General features: G+C 48.8%; 1 protein-coding gene across 6 annotated transcripts in view; it reads right to left on the minus strand.

The window, feature by feature from the left end:
- Dlgap4 (DLG associated protein 4) overlaps positions 1-15099 on the minus strand; it is a 149553-nt gene that overhangs the window by 27308 nt on the left and 107146 nt on the right. The window contains exon 1 of one of the 6 annotated variants that reach the window (XM_085832856.1): positions 6085-6347. The exons of the other annotated variants lie outside the window; for them this stretch is intronic. The gene's annotated coding sequence lies outside the window, so the exon portion shown is untranslated. Of the gene's footprint in view, positions 1-6084; positions 6348-15099 lie in introns of those variants that run through there. 6 annotated transcript variants of the gene reach the window in all.

Here is a 15099-nt window from a genome sequence, read left to right on the forward strand (position 1 = left end):
AACCCCGGGCAGCTGGGGGAGGATGAGAGGAATGCAGGGCTGAATGGGCAACACCAGGAGTTCACTCCAGGTCAGCAGACAACACCCAGACAGCCTGGGGACGGAAGAAGGAGAGGCCCTCCTCAGAGCCTGCATGGTGAGCCTGGGGTTGGAATCCCAAGTGATACAGTTACAGAAGAAAACAGCCATATCTCAGCCTTCACTGCCAAAAGCCCAGACCAGGGAAAGCTGGAGGTGAGCAGGGAAAGGTACTGACTTCCAAACCTGGTAACTTGAGTTCAATCCCCAGAGTCCAGCTTAAGGGGGAGAGAACTCATGGAAGTCATTTGCATAACTCACACACACACACACACACACACACACACACACACACACACTCTTAAAAAAGAAAAAGTCATAGTAGCTTCATGTAATGGCTCACACCTGCAATCCCAACATTGGCGAGTCCTGCTGACACTTCTGCTGTGGCCCTGTAGGCCCAGGGATACACGGAGCAGAATCTGAGAGAGGTGCTGTGGAGGGCAGGAGACAGAGGTGAAGGAGCATGTACTGCTTACATGTCTCTCTCTGATGCCCAGAGGTCACACAGTATAAGGTCCCTCCCCAGCATAGGAGTCTGTCAGAGAAGAGATGGTATTTCCCCTACCCCCTCATGAGGTCTATTCCACCATACAGGGTCATAAGTCAAGACTGCCTGGATGTCAGTTATCCCTGGCCAGGCCCAGTTCACTGTGGAAGATAAATGGTAACTGGGGACCTGTCACTAAAATGGCTCCAGGGGCCCACCTAGCTCTCAGGCCCTGGCTTTCCAGAAACTCTTCTGGCCAGAGGCCAGAGATTTGGCCTGGGGCAGAGGTTGAAAGAAGGGTCACATTCTCTGAGGGGCCAGGCTGAGGGTTCAGTCCCTGTCCATGTGCCCAGACATCCACAGCCCACACAGCATGATTGGCACTGTTCTTTGGCGTGCCTTCACCTTTCTCCAACATGTCATTTTTTGCCAAATCACAATAGTTATGCCTTCAGGTCCTTGGGCAATGCCCTTCTCTGGTGAGGACATTCTAAGAGTTCTCTTAGTCTCCCCAGGTCTCACCCAGGCTCCATTCTGGGCCAGCATCTGTCTGGGTGATCATAGGTCTTTGGTGCCTGTTTGCTTATTGCATTGTTCCTTCAGACCCCGAGCTGCTTGTAGATGGACACCTGTGGTTTGCATTCCTCTGGCTCCATCCCAGGCCCAGAAACACAGGGAAAGCAGAATCTGAGAGAAGTGCATGGTGGGCAGACAGAGGTGCAGGAACAAGTGTCATAGCCTCCCTTGCCCGAGCTCCCTTCCCAGCACCTCTGAAATCACAGCATGGTGACATTTAGGAAGGTAGCTTTCAAAAAATACAGTGTGAGGCCCTTAAACTAAATTTCATAGTCTGACCCAAGACGGTTTTCCCCATTTTCCTTTTATATTGCTAAGGAAACCAAGGCTCAGAGAGGTTGAAGAATTTGTTCAGCATTACACAGCAAATCATATTCTATCTGCTAAGTACAAGGCCCATGGTGTTTGTTTTACAAGACCTAACTTCACGGCATCTGGTCTCATTAGTAGTAAACACACCAGCTCGTCGGCAAAAGTGACACATCCTACGGGGTCTAGGTAAGTTTGCCCTCCCCTCCAACAGCGAGCTGTTGGCAGAGTGCTTTTACACCCAAGCCACACCCCAGGGACACAGAGAGAAGGCAGAGATACCTGGACAGCTTCTACCCGTCTAGGAGGCTCTGCCAGCACTGTCCCTAGGCTTCTGGCTTTCCTGCTGGACTCTCCTACTCTCACAAAGAGACCTGTGACATCACTTGCCTCTTGAACAGTCCCTTCCCCTCCTAGGACTGCCACCTATGTGGAAAAACAGGAGAATGCCCAAGTTGGGGATGGCCTAAGTCCCACTGGACATGCTACATCCAGGGGACTGGTGTTTTCATGTGTCAAGGACGACCCAAAAGCTGTGTCCCTGCACAGTGGGAAGGCCAAGACTGATGCTGCCTGTCTTGGGTCCAATACGAAGAACAACTTCCAAGCATAGGACCTGCCGTCCCTTGAGATGATGATCACTGTGGAAATAATTTCAGATCTACTCCATGACAGTGTTATCGTCCTTGATCTCCTACAGAACCTGTACCCTGCACCCTATCCTCCATCTAACAGCACTAACCCAGGAGCTCCTAAGGCAGTAGTTCACAAGCAGTAAAATAGTAAAACAGCTCATTGCTCCTCAGCCCAGGTTTTAAAAAAATTGGCCCATAAAAAAAATGCTGGAAAGACAATTCACAGAGCATGCATGGCTGGGTTTCAGCCAAATTTGCAGTTGTATGGTACAAGACTTAGGCAAGTCATCTTACTTCTTAGTCTCCACCACTTGCATAAAGTAGAAACCAGGAGCCCTGATTACTTTGCATGCAACACATCTAGACACTGAGTTAACTTCGTAAGCAGGAAAAGAGAAATCCACTATCTTGTCTCAGTAATTCTGGGAAGTACTGCACCTTCCCGAAGGAAGCCTTGACTAAGATAAAGGGACAGACATGGCTCAGATCCTACTGCAAGTGACTAAGTGAAGAGTCCCTAACTCCTGATTCTACTTCCACAAGGGGTGGGGTTTGCTGGGCTTCCCATGGACTCTGAGGAGGGCACTCTCACAGGAGAGCAGCAGTCCTTTACCAGTACTGCTGGAGCTCAGCCACACACAAATAGCTCTGCACGATACAAGAAGATTTAGTCACCATCATGGGAGCTAATTATTCACAGACTACCCCCCCAACCCCCACTTTTCAAATATCTCCATCTTAAAATGGGCTCCTGGATGAGGCACCTAGTTTGGTCAGATCAGGCAGGGCAGTGGGGCTAGGGCAGCAGGAGTGTTCACATGCAGTTTCACTTTGGGATGATGAAGTGCTCTGGAGATAGACGTAGGGAGGAGTGTGGAACAATAAAGATACTTAATGTCCTTGGGCTAGGCAGTCAGTTTAATAATTTCTGAGGAATGGGCTAATGGGCAGAATACTGAGGGGTTCGTTCCTACCACCAGCCACACTCAGCAGTTACCACATCCATCCCACATCCAAAAGTCCGAGAAATACAGATTTAAAGCTCTAGGCCTGAATCTGTAATTCAGCTTATTCCTTTCCTTCTTCCTCTGTTACTTTTGGGATGGAGGCCTTATTCAGTCCTCCAGCCACTGCCTCCCCGGTGCTGGGCTGAGAGGGATGAATGTCCTCACACATATCTCCACCTGCGTGAGATGCGTTATAAACAGGTGTTGGTATGTAATATGCAATATGCCTCTCTTTCCAGAAATTTAGCAAATTAAAAATGAATTCAAATAGGAGATAGAGCTTGGAGGTGCACAGGGGTAGTGATGTTTCTATTAGTGTCATGGGACTCTCAGAAGCAGCTAGACAACAACGTGTTTAGAGATTAAAACAAAACTTCAAAACAGATCTACTTGTGATATAGGAAACAGAAAAAAGTTATCCTGACTACCTCACTTCTGTAACACAATTGCTTTTTAAAAAGGCATTTCTTTGTGTGTGGCCATGCCAGGGGAGGTCAGAAACCAACTCTCTGCAGTTAGCCCTCCTTCACTTTTAAGGGGAGTCCAGGAATCAAACTCAGGTCGTAAAGCTTGACAGTCCCTTACCCACCGAGCCAGCTTGCCAGCCTCCATAGTTATCCTTTTACCTAAACAATTAATATATTCATTTGGGGATGGCAACTTTGCCAGGAAAAAAAGAAAGGAAGGAAGGAGGGAGGAAGGGAGAGAATGAGGGAGGAAGGAAGGGAAGGAGGAAGGAAGGAAAAGAAAGGAAGAAAAGCAGAAGCAAGAAACATTTTTGTTTCTTAAACAAAAGCAGTATGGTTATACAGAAAGTGCAATGAACCAGGCCTTCAACTCCTGACTGAGCTGTGTGATTTTGAGCGAGCCACATCTGTTCCTTCATCACTGAAAGCAGCCCCTGCCTCCCTCAGCAACAGGACACTGTCACGTTGTGTCGTGCATTAAGGAAAGTTAGCAATAATTTGGGACTACTGAAGAAATGTTAGTGACTGATGAAAAACAGTATGTGAATTTGTCATTTTTTTTTTTTTTTCGAGACAGGGTTGTCATTTTTTTTAAAGGTAGGGTCTCAGTGTGTAACTGTGACTAGCCTAGGGCTTACTATGTAAATCATATTGGCCTTGAACTTGAAAGCTCCTTGCCCCTCTGGCCCCTTTGGAATGCTTCGATCTTTGGAACACAATTCCACTCCTGGGCTGGAAGTTCTCAGACTAACTGTAAAATAAGATAACCTGACTTTTCATTATTGTACTAGTAACACTTCAAAAAAGGTGCGCACCCCAGGGCTAACCAGGGTTACTCTTCCATCTAAATGTGCCCAGCCCTTCTAGAAATTAGCAAATACAGCCCCCAGGGTCTGAATTGGGGCTGCTCCCCATCTGCTCTACTTCCAGTGATGTCCTCCAAGCCTCCCAAGTAGGCCCCTCTCTGCACTTGTCAGTCTCCTTCTGCCTCTTCACACAATCACATGGTATCTTGTCTATCTGTTGCCTGCTTGGGCAGAGTCTCCAAGCTGGAAGTCAGCTGGTTCTCTGTCTTCCCTGCCTCTCTGCTCAGCCTCTGGTACATAGTACATGGCTGTCTGCAAAGTAGAGTGAAGGAAAGAAAGGTTCGGGAGGGGGAGCAGAGGGCTGACCTCCTCTTGGACTGCTCCCACTCTATCTCGAGCGCTCTCTGCATTGAGGAGGCTGTTGGGTAAACTGTAGTTTAATCCTGTTTCTACTGGGTGCTGTCAGACAAGCCCCACCCCTTATCTCTCTTGCCTTGGCACAGGTGGCAGACAACTCCTGACTGTGACCACACCCCTGTGCAGAGCAAGAGCCACGTCATGAAGCGTGGGAAGCTTGGGAAAGCAGAAGGTTCCAGGAGAGTCTGGAACTTCCAATCTGCTTCCAACATATGCATAACAGGCTCTCAGTCACAGCTCACAGAAAACTGCCCAGAAGAGCGAGCACTCTGTGGAGACAAGGCCCTGCTCTCAATGCCAGGAAATACCTGTGCAGGGCAGATCTCTCCAGCTCAGCCAATCCTGACCTAAAAATCCTGTTTACTTGAGGCTACCAGTTGTGGAGGAACTAAAGGCCTTCTCCTTGAGTCCTTCAGATCCCCAACAGAGCCTTGTACTGGTAAACAGGCAGCTAATGGTTGCCCTCTAAATAGCCCACAGTGCAGTTACACCTCTGGGGATTGGGTTGGGTAGGGTGGGGAATGGAGTCAGAGTGCTTTGAGTCTTTCCCCCAGGGAACACTGGGCCTCCTCCTTAAAGGCCTCTCTCATCTTCAGGGTGAGACTACGCAGGTGACAGGAACCACTTTACTTGTGAACCACTCTACTTCTGTCACCGAGAGCTCTAGGTGACAGGATTCCAAGTACAACTCTGCACTGCAGGTCTGTGTGACCCTAGGGGTGTGGGCTCATCACTTTTCTATGGTAGAGGGGTGTAGCATGGTGATGTGTACTATCAGTGTAGCTCTGCTAAGCAGCTCATCTTAGGGGGTAGAGTTCACCCCAGAAAACTGAGTGTTAAGATATTCTTGCTACTTTCCAGAAACCTAAATCCATACCACTGTCCAACAGGCCCACCCCTGCAGAGAAACACACAGACACCCTGAACACTTTCTGAGCAGGGAAGATCTAGCCCCAAGCCAAGCTGAAGCTACCTATCACTTTTTATTATTATTATTATTTATTATATGTAAGTACACTGTAGCTGTCCTCAGACACTACAGAAGAGAGAGTCAGATTTCATTACAGATGGTTGTGAGCCACCATGTGGTTGCTGGGATTTGAACTCCTGACCTTCGGAAGAGCAGTTGGGTGCTCTTACCCACTGAGCCATCTCACCAGCCCCGCTACCTATCACTTAAAGAGACTTAAAGAGGTGAGAAGCCACATGCAGATGAACTGAGCAGAGCAAAGGGGCTCTCAGGCAAGCTCAGCACTCGGAAGAAGCCGCATCACAGCAGAGGCCTGTGCTTGGTCTTACCTTTAGGGAATGCGAGCAGCTCTGTGAAAGCTGAATTCGGAGGCCCTGGTTTCTTCCACAGACCCAGTTCTGTTCAGCCCAGCCCCGGAAGAATAGGGTGTTTAAAAGGCCGTAGCTTTCCACCTGGGGGGCCTGATGCTGGGACCACACCCGGCTGAACCGACTTCACCAGGGAACCCGTCCTACTGGCCCACTCCCAGACTGCCTAGCCAGGGCGCCACCATCTACTGCCTGGCGCCTCTCCCCACTGGGCCCCACCCACGAACCAGCCCTCTGGAACACGGGTGGGACCCTTCAGGGATGAGGCGCACCATACCATTCTAGTGAGGTCTGTGGGTCTCCCAGATACCTCCCCAGTCAGGCAGGGTTTGAAGCAGCTGCTTCCTGCTTTGATGTTTGGGTTTTAAACCCAAAGTGAAACTAAAAAGAACAAGGGAAAGCCCTCAGCTTCCGCCCCTTAAGGGTATAAGATTCTCCAGGTCTGTGCTGAGAAGCTCTACTTCCTCAGATTGGGGGTGCGGGGGAGGCGCAAAGGGTAGAGGTGGGGATGGGGTTGAAAAGGAACTGCAGAGATGACCTTATCTGGGGACCCACCTCAGAGGTGGCACAAAGACAGCCTTGTGGTCTCCCTGACTACCTCTCCCTCAACTGTTATCTGAGCTCCTTTGTTCCACTGTACAGTGGAGATCCCAGCAACCTGGGGCAGAATAGATTCAGGAAGCTCTGCATAATCTGGCCCTGTAGCACAGAAGGAAAACACCAGTTCGGGCTGCTCTGAAGCGGTAGGATGGTAGGCTGACCAGCCGTTTGCTGAGCCTGATTGCAACCCAACCAGGGCTAGCCCCTACTTCAGACCCTCTGACGTCCCCAAAGGCTGGGACTGCTGCACTCTCAGCCATTTTACTGGATTCCCCACTGGCTGTTTTTCCAGATCTTCCCAGTGACCAGGGAGCATGTGAAAAGCAGACACTCAGAGGGGGTAGGGGCATGGGTACAGTGACCAAGCCTGCAAGGGGAAGTGTCCGAAGGAGCTTATGTGCCCTGATGTTGTCAAGCAAGTAGAGGACACAGGAAGACACAAGATTTCTGGTGGGCAGCTGGGCGTGGTGGCACACGCCTTTAATCCCAGCACTCGGGAGGCAGAGGCAGGCGGATTTCTGAGTTCGAGGCCAGCCTGGTCTACAAAGTGAGTTCCAGGACAGCCAGGGCTACACAGAGAAACCCTGTCTCGAAAAAGCCAAAAAAAAAAAAAAAAAAAAAAAGATTTCTGGTGGGCAAGGGAAAGGCTTCTTCCTGGGACCAATGTGACAAACACGTTCCCAAGGAACCCATAACAGAGACCTCCCTCCCTCCCTCCCTCCCTCCCTCCCTCCCTCCCTCCTTCCCTCCCTCATTGGTTCTAGCCCTTTGCTGCCCAGCCTCCTAGTTCCTTCATTGTTTCCTTCCTTCTGGCCTAGTGATAGGCAACTCCTTGGGTGAGGACAGCTGAGTGACACTGCCAATTTCTTCCTCTCTCTGGGCTGAACTTCACAATAAAACTGTGCAGGACTAGAAGAGTGGAGGTTAGCTGTTTTGCACATGGTCTCATTATATAACCCTGGCTGTCCTAGAACTCACTATGTAGACCAGGCTGGCCTCCAGAAATCTACCTGCCTCTGCTTCCTGAGTGCTAGGATTAAAGGTATGCACCACTACAGCAAGAGTGGTTTCTTAAAAAGCAAAAAAAGAAAGAAAGAAAAGAAAAAGAATGTGTACCCAAGAGGAGTACTTTACAAGTGTGAACACTGCTAGCCAGGTGTGGTGGTATATACTTGTAACCTGAGTGCTTGAAAGCCTAACATGGAAGGGTTAAGAGTTCAAGGCTAGCCTGAGCTGCATTTAACAAGATTTTATCTACCAAAAAAAAAAAAGAAAGCAAAAATGTGTGTTTACAATGAAAAAGATGGCAATTTGGAAATATCTGGGGAAAAAAAATGTAAGTGTTTAGACTCTCAGAAACAGCTACTTGACTTTTAGGAAGTTTCTATAGTTATAACTGCATGTAGTTACTCGGGGCTCTGGCGTGTGATGGGGTGGTAAGAGAAGTGTGTATCAAGGTAGACTTCAAGAGCCGGGCGTGGTGGCGCATGCCTTTAATCCCAGCACTTGGGAGGCAGAGGCAGGCGGATTTCTGAGTTCGAGGCCAGCCTGGTCTACAGAGTGAGTTCCAGGACAGCCAGGGCTATACAGAGAAACCCTGTCTCAAAAAAAAAAAAAAAGAACAAATTTGGCCTGGAGGCACAGGAAGGCTCTGGAGAGGGCTCTGAATGCTGAACTTGTGGAGCTAGAAGAGGGCTCCACCCAGGAGGGGTTGGGGAAATGAAGTCTGGCCTGCTAGAGACAGCAGGGCTGTTTCACTCACCATGTGTTCCTCTCTCCCCAGGGTTGGTCTCTACACATGGGAATTGAGGGGGTGGGCTATAGTGCCTCCTGGACTTGGTACCCTAGGACCAGCCTTTATCTCATCTCATTTAATATTAAAGGAGGCAGGAAGGGTCCCCAGCTCCGCACATGGCCACAGGGCTCCACACCTGTGCAGACTGTAATCAAATATTTGGAGGTTAAAGAAAAGTCAGATCAAGAACTTATGGGAGAGCACTCGGTCTTTGGGTGACTTCCCTCTAATGAGCACTAGCAGATGGCCTTCTGGGAGACACCCTTCCTCACTGTCCCATTAATAATTTAGAAAACCTTTTATCTTATATTTTCTTTTTTGAAGATTAGTTTGCAGAAACTCGCCCCTTGCCTGGCCTTACTTTAATGTTGCAGGCTCAGGGTTCACAGGCTGCAACTCTGGATCCCTCGGTTCAAGTCAGAGGGGTCTTCAGTGACAGAGCCTAGGGCAGCAGTTCCAAGGTGGGTCCTGCTGTATTCTGATGCTGCCATACTCCAGAATTTAAGTCTCTGAGGAAGCTCTGCCTGCCAGTGGATCCCTGGGGCTGGCTCACTGCCACACACAGGAACACTCGATAGAAACTTGCTGAATAAATAAATGAGCAGCTCACAGAGTCACCTTGGTCAAGTCACTTTCTATGACTGAGCCTCAGTGTCCTCCTCTGGAGGCTCCATAGGGTCACATAAGGGTCTACTGGGGTAACATAGGGTCATGTAAGGGTCTAATGGGGTAACAGTGGATAAGAGTTTTGCAAAGCAGAACAGGCTAGACAAATGTTAAAGATCCAGAAGTAACGTGCATCACACATCACAGAAAGTGGAATGAGTACACATGAGCTCTCAAAGTTTCTGTGACAGCACCTGACAAATGGCAATCTAGTAAACTATGACACCTCAAAGGGACAGCACAATCTAAGTGATGTTTCTCAGGCTGTCTCTGTCCCAGAGAACTGTGAAAAACCTCTTTAAACAACCTCTGTTAAGATTCTGGGAGAAAAAAAAAATTAAAAAAAAAAAAAAAAGAAAGAAAGAAAAAGATTCTGGGAAGAAGCCAAGAGGTGGTGGAGCAGGCCTTTAATCCCAATACTTGGGAGGCAGAGGCAGGTGGATCACTGTGAATTCGAAGCCAGCCTGGTCTACAGAGTGAATTCCTAGACAGCCAAGGCTATGCAAAAAGAAACCATTTTGAAAAAAAAAAAAAACAAAAAAGGTGTGAAAAGCATGGCTGCCGGTCATACCCAGCACGCAGTTGGCACAAGGATGTTAACTAAGTGTTTACTGGTGACAAAGGAAGGATTACAGGGATGGGGTTGCATGGAGGTTGTTTGGCCTCATGAGCAAGTTCAATGTAGGGAGGTAGGTGGGGTGGGGGATGCTGACACCAAGGTGACAACGACAAGTGAGGACCTCTGGCCTGGTCATCAACCTTCTGACTACATGCCAGATGTTTACTACAGTGGCCATTTGATAAGTACCAATCTCTCTCCTACTTGAAGCCTAGGAATTTGGACCTGGGCTCTAGCATCTGGCAGTTCTGTGTGAGTACCTTATGACTAGTCTCTTCCTAGCTTCTGAGTGGCTGACTCCTCTGGCTAGGATTTCCAAGGGGCTCAGACATGGAACACACATGTAGCAGAGCTCTGGAGGCTTCTAAACGGTGTAAGGAAACTCCGACTTTATGGAGATTCTAAGCCAGTACCCAACCCTGACATTAAGGAATGCCAGAAAGCAGTTATGTGGCAATTCTTTTCTTTTGTTAAAGGGTTTCACGCTGGCTGACCTGGAAGTTACTCTACAAAGCAAGCTGGTTTTTCACAAAACTGAGCTCTGTGACTACTGTGCCCCTTGTTTAAGGGGCAAGAAGCTCAGATCCTTTGGCCCCTTAAGGCACAGATTTCCTTTCTAAGCAGCAGGGCTGAACTGTGGGAAGAGCCAAGGCTTGAAGTCTGCCAAGCTTGAGTTGGAGCCACACTTCCCTTATCTGTAGGACAGGGTTTGATAAGTCCACCTGCCTCTGGCTTGCTGCACAGATTTCACGAGGTTGTCTATGGAGGCGCTGGCTCAGAGCCTGCCCGAAGCAGGTGCACAACGAGCATGCTCAGAGCCGCACTTCCTTCTCCAAATCCCAAGCAGAGGAACTGGAGTCTCTGCTCAGCTCTCCTCGGGAGCACAGCCTCGGTTATACTATCCATGGGCCCGACCTAACCTCTCCCTCGGGCCTCTTCCTGGGTACGGCAGAGCCTCCTCCCTGCCTTCATTTTTACCCATTCCTAGTTGATTCCTAGCCCGAATCAACATCTTGAAAGGGTCCCCCAGTTGTGTTATCCCAGTCTCCTGGCTCTGTACCACCCAAGACTCCTCAAGGCAGCTGTACTCACTGATGTTCAATGCTACCTAAAACTGCCTGGTCCCTCTCAGACTTTCCAGTCAGAGCCCTGAGGCTTCAGCAGATCCAGCAAGCACACTCAGCTTTCCAAACTCACACTTAACTTCCAACCCCACCCCTCTGCCTTGAGCAAGTCATTCTCTAGAATGCCAGCCCCACCCTCTGCCCCCTCAAAGGGCTCTCATTGCTCTGGCTTGCACTCACTTCTTCCTCCTCAGACAATGCCTCTCCTCAGCAGGCACTTAATTACAGACTGTCACACAGTCGCTCATAATTGTAGGCCTTGTCTCTCCTCAGAACCCAAGTTCCCAGGAGCAGAGGACTTGTCTGTCTGTTCTTCCCCTTTCACTCTAAGGGAGCCAGCCCAGGCTGAGAGGGCAGGCCCCTGGAAAGGAAGGGTTTCCCAACACCCAAGTCAGCTCCCAGCTCATCCCAGTCAAACCACTTGGGAGCACTTTGCTCATCTTCAAACGAGACCAGCCATCGAAGGGGTGAAAGAGGTCTGGGGACATTAAGCCATGGCTCTGTCAGCCTTGTTCTGGGATCCTAGTCTTTCTTACTCCCCAAGCTTGCTTCTTTACTAAGTTACAACAAACAGCTCTGGATTCAGCTTTATCGCCTTTAAAGCAGCCTTGGCTTCCAGAGATGGATGGGGAGGAAAGCAGTGAATTCTGGCCCAGGTTGAGTGAGGGGAGACAGCCACAGCCAGGACTGGGAGACCTGGGGACAGCAATGGGAACCTGACTGGCCTTCACACTGCACACCTCTCATCAAGTTGCTGCTGACTGGAGCCCACTGTTGTTCAGGTGTTCCACCCCACAGCCGTTAACCTAGCCTGGCCTGCTCTGATAGTGCCTGCTGCTAAGGAGGGCTCAGCTGGGAAAGGTGACATGCTGCTACAAATAACCAGGCTTGCCCAAAACAAGGCTGACAGTAGTATATCACTTCTCAAGGGAGCACCCAACGTAGGCAGGCATTTCCATCCTACTCTGGCAGGAAGAAAACCAAAGCACAGAAAACGGTCCAGGATCAGACAACAGGAATAAGTAGTCTATCACTAAGTGTGGGCTTTTTTCAGAGTGCTGCCAACAGGCTCTCAGCTTCAGACTCCTTGACAGGACTCACTCCTGCCCCAGACCTGACAAAAGAGGATCTTTGGGGACTGAGCTCAGGAAACTGAAATCTGTAAATATGAAGAATCAATATGAGGAAGCACAGAAGGTGAAGTGACCAGCTAGTCACATTTTAGGCAAGTTTATGAACCTAGAGCTGAGCTTACAGATGGGGCCAGCACTTCATGGCCAGTGGCATTTGCCAGTGTAGAAAACTCAGGGCGTAGCGGTTTGTACCACAGAGGGAACAGCAAGACACATGTATTGGCTCGGTGTGGAGCTCTGGGGAGTGACGATTCAGAGACACCACTGCAACCTTCTGCCAAGAGCCAGGAGATAGTTTCCCAAGTCCACCGGAGCTTCTGGGAGGAAAACATTTGGGCATGTGGCATCTCCATCAGGCAGTGGCCCTCAGGGAGTGTCTGGTTGCTACTCTGGATGAAAAGCCAGGGAAGGTGATGACTCAAGTTCCCGCCCCACCTCAAGCCTTTAAATGTGAGATGAGCTCAGAGGCTGGGGAAATGTCAAACAAACCCAACCAGAACAGGTGCCAGAACAGGCACTGAGTGACAGGCTACCAGGCAGAAGCAGCAACCTTTGAAGTAATACTGTGGGCAAAAGAAGCAGAGACCTGAGGATGCCCAGACACTGTCATGCTGCCAGACCCAGAGTAGGTCCATGTCCCTCTATGGGCCCCCTACGGGCCCCCTACATCTTACAGTTAACTGAAATAGGGAGAACCTCAATGGCTTCTGACTGTTGTGAGGTGCAACAGTCAGGAAAATGAGGGTGAATTACTTGATGCCTCACAGGCCCTGGAGATACCACTTCTATGACTACTGCTTACATACAGTTTGAGGTACATTCCTACATCCCATTACCTGAACCCCAACCACAAGGTGAGGGAAGAGGCTGGCGCTGTCTTGTTCCCACAAAGAAAAATCTGACCAGATATTATGAGGAGGGAAAAGCTCACATTTATTAAGGGTCTACTGTGTACAGGTTTTTATTTATATATGCATAATCTTATTTGTCTCCACAATCCTATGGTATAAATGATTTTTTCAGAGTCCAGATGAGGAAAGCACAGGCACTGAATGACAAGACTGATCAGAACCAAGTATGAATAGCTTTAAAACCCACAATATTCTGCACCTGTATACAAGCCTGATCATGTCTGGTATGCTGACTCAGCTCAAATACTGTCTCTTCCTGGAAGCCTTCCCAGCCCACACAGGCCCTCTCCCATAAAAGCCCCCAGCTGTCCTAAGTATACAGCTGACAGCACTCAGCACATTACCGCTCCTTACTCTGATCAAGCATACTTTTAAATGGTAGGGCACAGGAATGCACAGGTGGCCCGAGAATCTCAAATGTCAGCTACAAAGACCCATGACATAGATATATCCAACACCCCCATTCTTCAGAAGGAAAAGCAGAGCTCCACCAGGAGACCAGCTGTCTGAAGTCACATGGCAGTTTAGCATCAGAACTGGGGACAAAACCTTGGCATTTTGCCTTGCAACTTAAAAAATAAAAAGACTTTTTTTTTTTTTTAAATCAGTCCTAGGATAAGACTTTAGACTTTTTATTCCAATTTAAGTTAGGAAGCTGACACTAAAGGGACAGTCACTGCCTGAGATATGGGGACTAGAGTCCTGACTCCTCCACTTCTGGGCCAGGTATCAAGCCCTTTTACCTTCTGAATGCAGTCTCCATGGATTGTGCCTATCACAAGGCACACACACAGACTGATTTTACACACCAGGGGCAGGTAATACCAGCAAGGCAGTGACTTAAGACATGGCCATGAGACAGGACCCAGGAGTACAAGCATCCATGGATCCTCCTGGCTCTTCTTTTTTTTTTCTTTTATTAAAAAAAAAAGCTTTATTTATTTTATGTATATGAGTACACTGTAGCTGTACTGATAGTTGTGAGCCTTAATGTGGTTGCTGGGAACAAAGGTTGCCCACTCTGGTCGGTCCCACTCACTTTGGCCTAAAGATTTATTCATTATTAAATCTAAGTACACTGTAGCTGTCTTCAGACACCAGAAGAGGGCGTCAGATCTCATTATGGATGGTTGTGAGCCACCATGTAGTTTCTGGGATTTGAACTCAGGACCTTCAGAAGAACAGTCAGTGTTCTTAACCGCTGAGCCATCTCTCCAGCCCCCTCCTGACTCTTCTTGACTTTCACCTTAACTGTAAGATGCAGGGACTATGATATCTAGTCTCACTCCTTGTTCCAAAGTTCTAGAACATCCCAGAGCGCTTGATAGCAGACCCCAGCTCTCAGCAGAACCTTTCAACTAGGACCACGCAGAGAAAAGCAGCTGTGGCTCACCACATGCTGGCTGACTTTGTTTTCAGGCGCCACTAGCAGGGTCCAACCTTAAATAATAAATGGCACACAGAAAATTCAAACGTTCCCCAGCACAAGCACCATTCTGGGCATACCAACTTATTTTCACACACCGAGGAGAAGCAAGATGGCACTGGGGATTCTGGAAAGGTGGGCACACTTCTTAACCAGATGGGAGTGATTGAGTCCTGGGCCTAGTCCACCTCTCTGCCTGCTCTGTACCCTCTCAGGGAAGCTCTTTCTCTCTGGGACTCTCAAAAGGCAGGTTGACAGTTTACAAAGCATATGCCTCACTTGATCTTCATGACATCCTTTGGTACCACTTCCCCCATTCACCATCCCTTTTACAGATGGAACACCTGAGACTTAAGCGCAAGGGTCACACGCAAAGTCAAACTTTTTAGAGCTGGTCTAATCAAGATTTCAGAGTCTAAGACAGCCAGATACAATAATCAAAGGGTATCATTGTATGGGCGATTCCTCTCCAATTCATCCTGGTCTCAGTAAGACCAAGTTTTACAGACCTCTGTTCACCTGCCCACTCAGGGTAGCTTGAAAAGTTCTGACCACAACCATATAGCCCAGCTGTCTAAGAAGCCACACCCCCCTGCAAAATTTCATTACTCAAGTTGGCAAGAACGCAGCCCCCACCCCCAGCTGGGTCTAAATAAACGCCCAAGTGATATCACATCCTGCTGTCGGCTCCAAAATAGCCCA

The sequence above is a fragment of the Mus caroli genome, unplaced genomic scaffold, assembly GCF_978045245.1.
Source record: "Mus caroli unplaced genomic scaffold, Mus_caroli_1 scaffold_2, whole genome shotgun sequence".
NCBI lineage: Eukaryota > Metazoa > Chordata > Mammalia > Rodentia > Muridae > Mus > Mus caroli.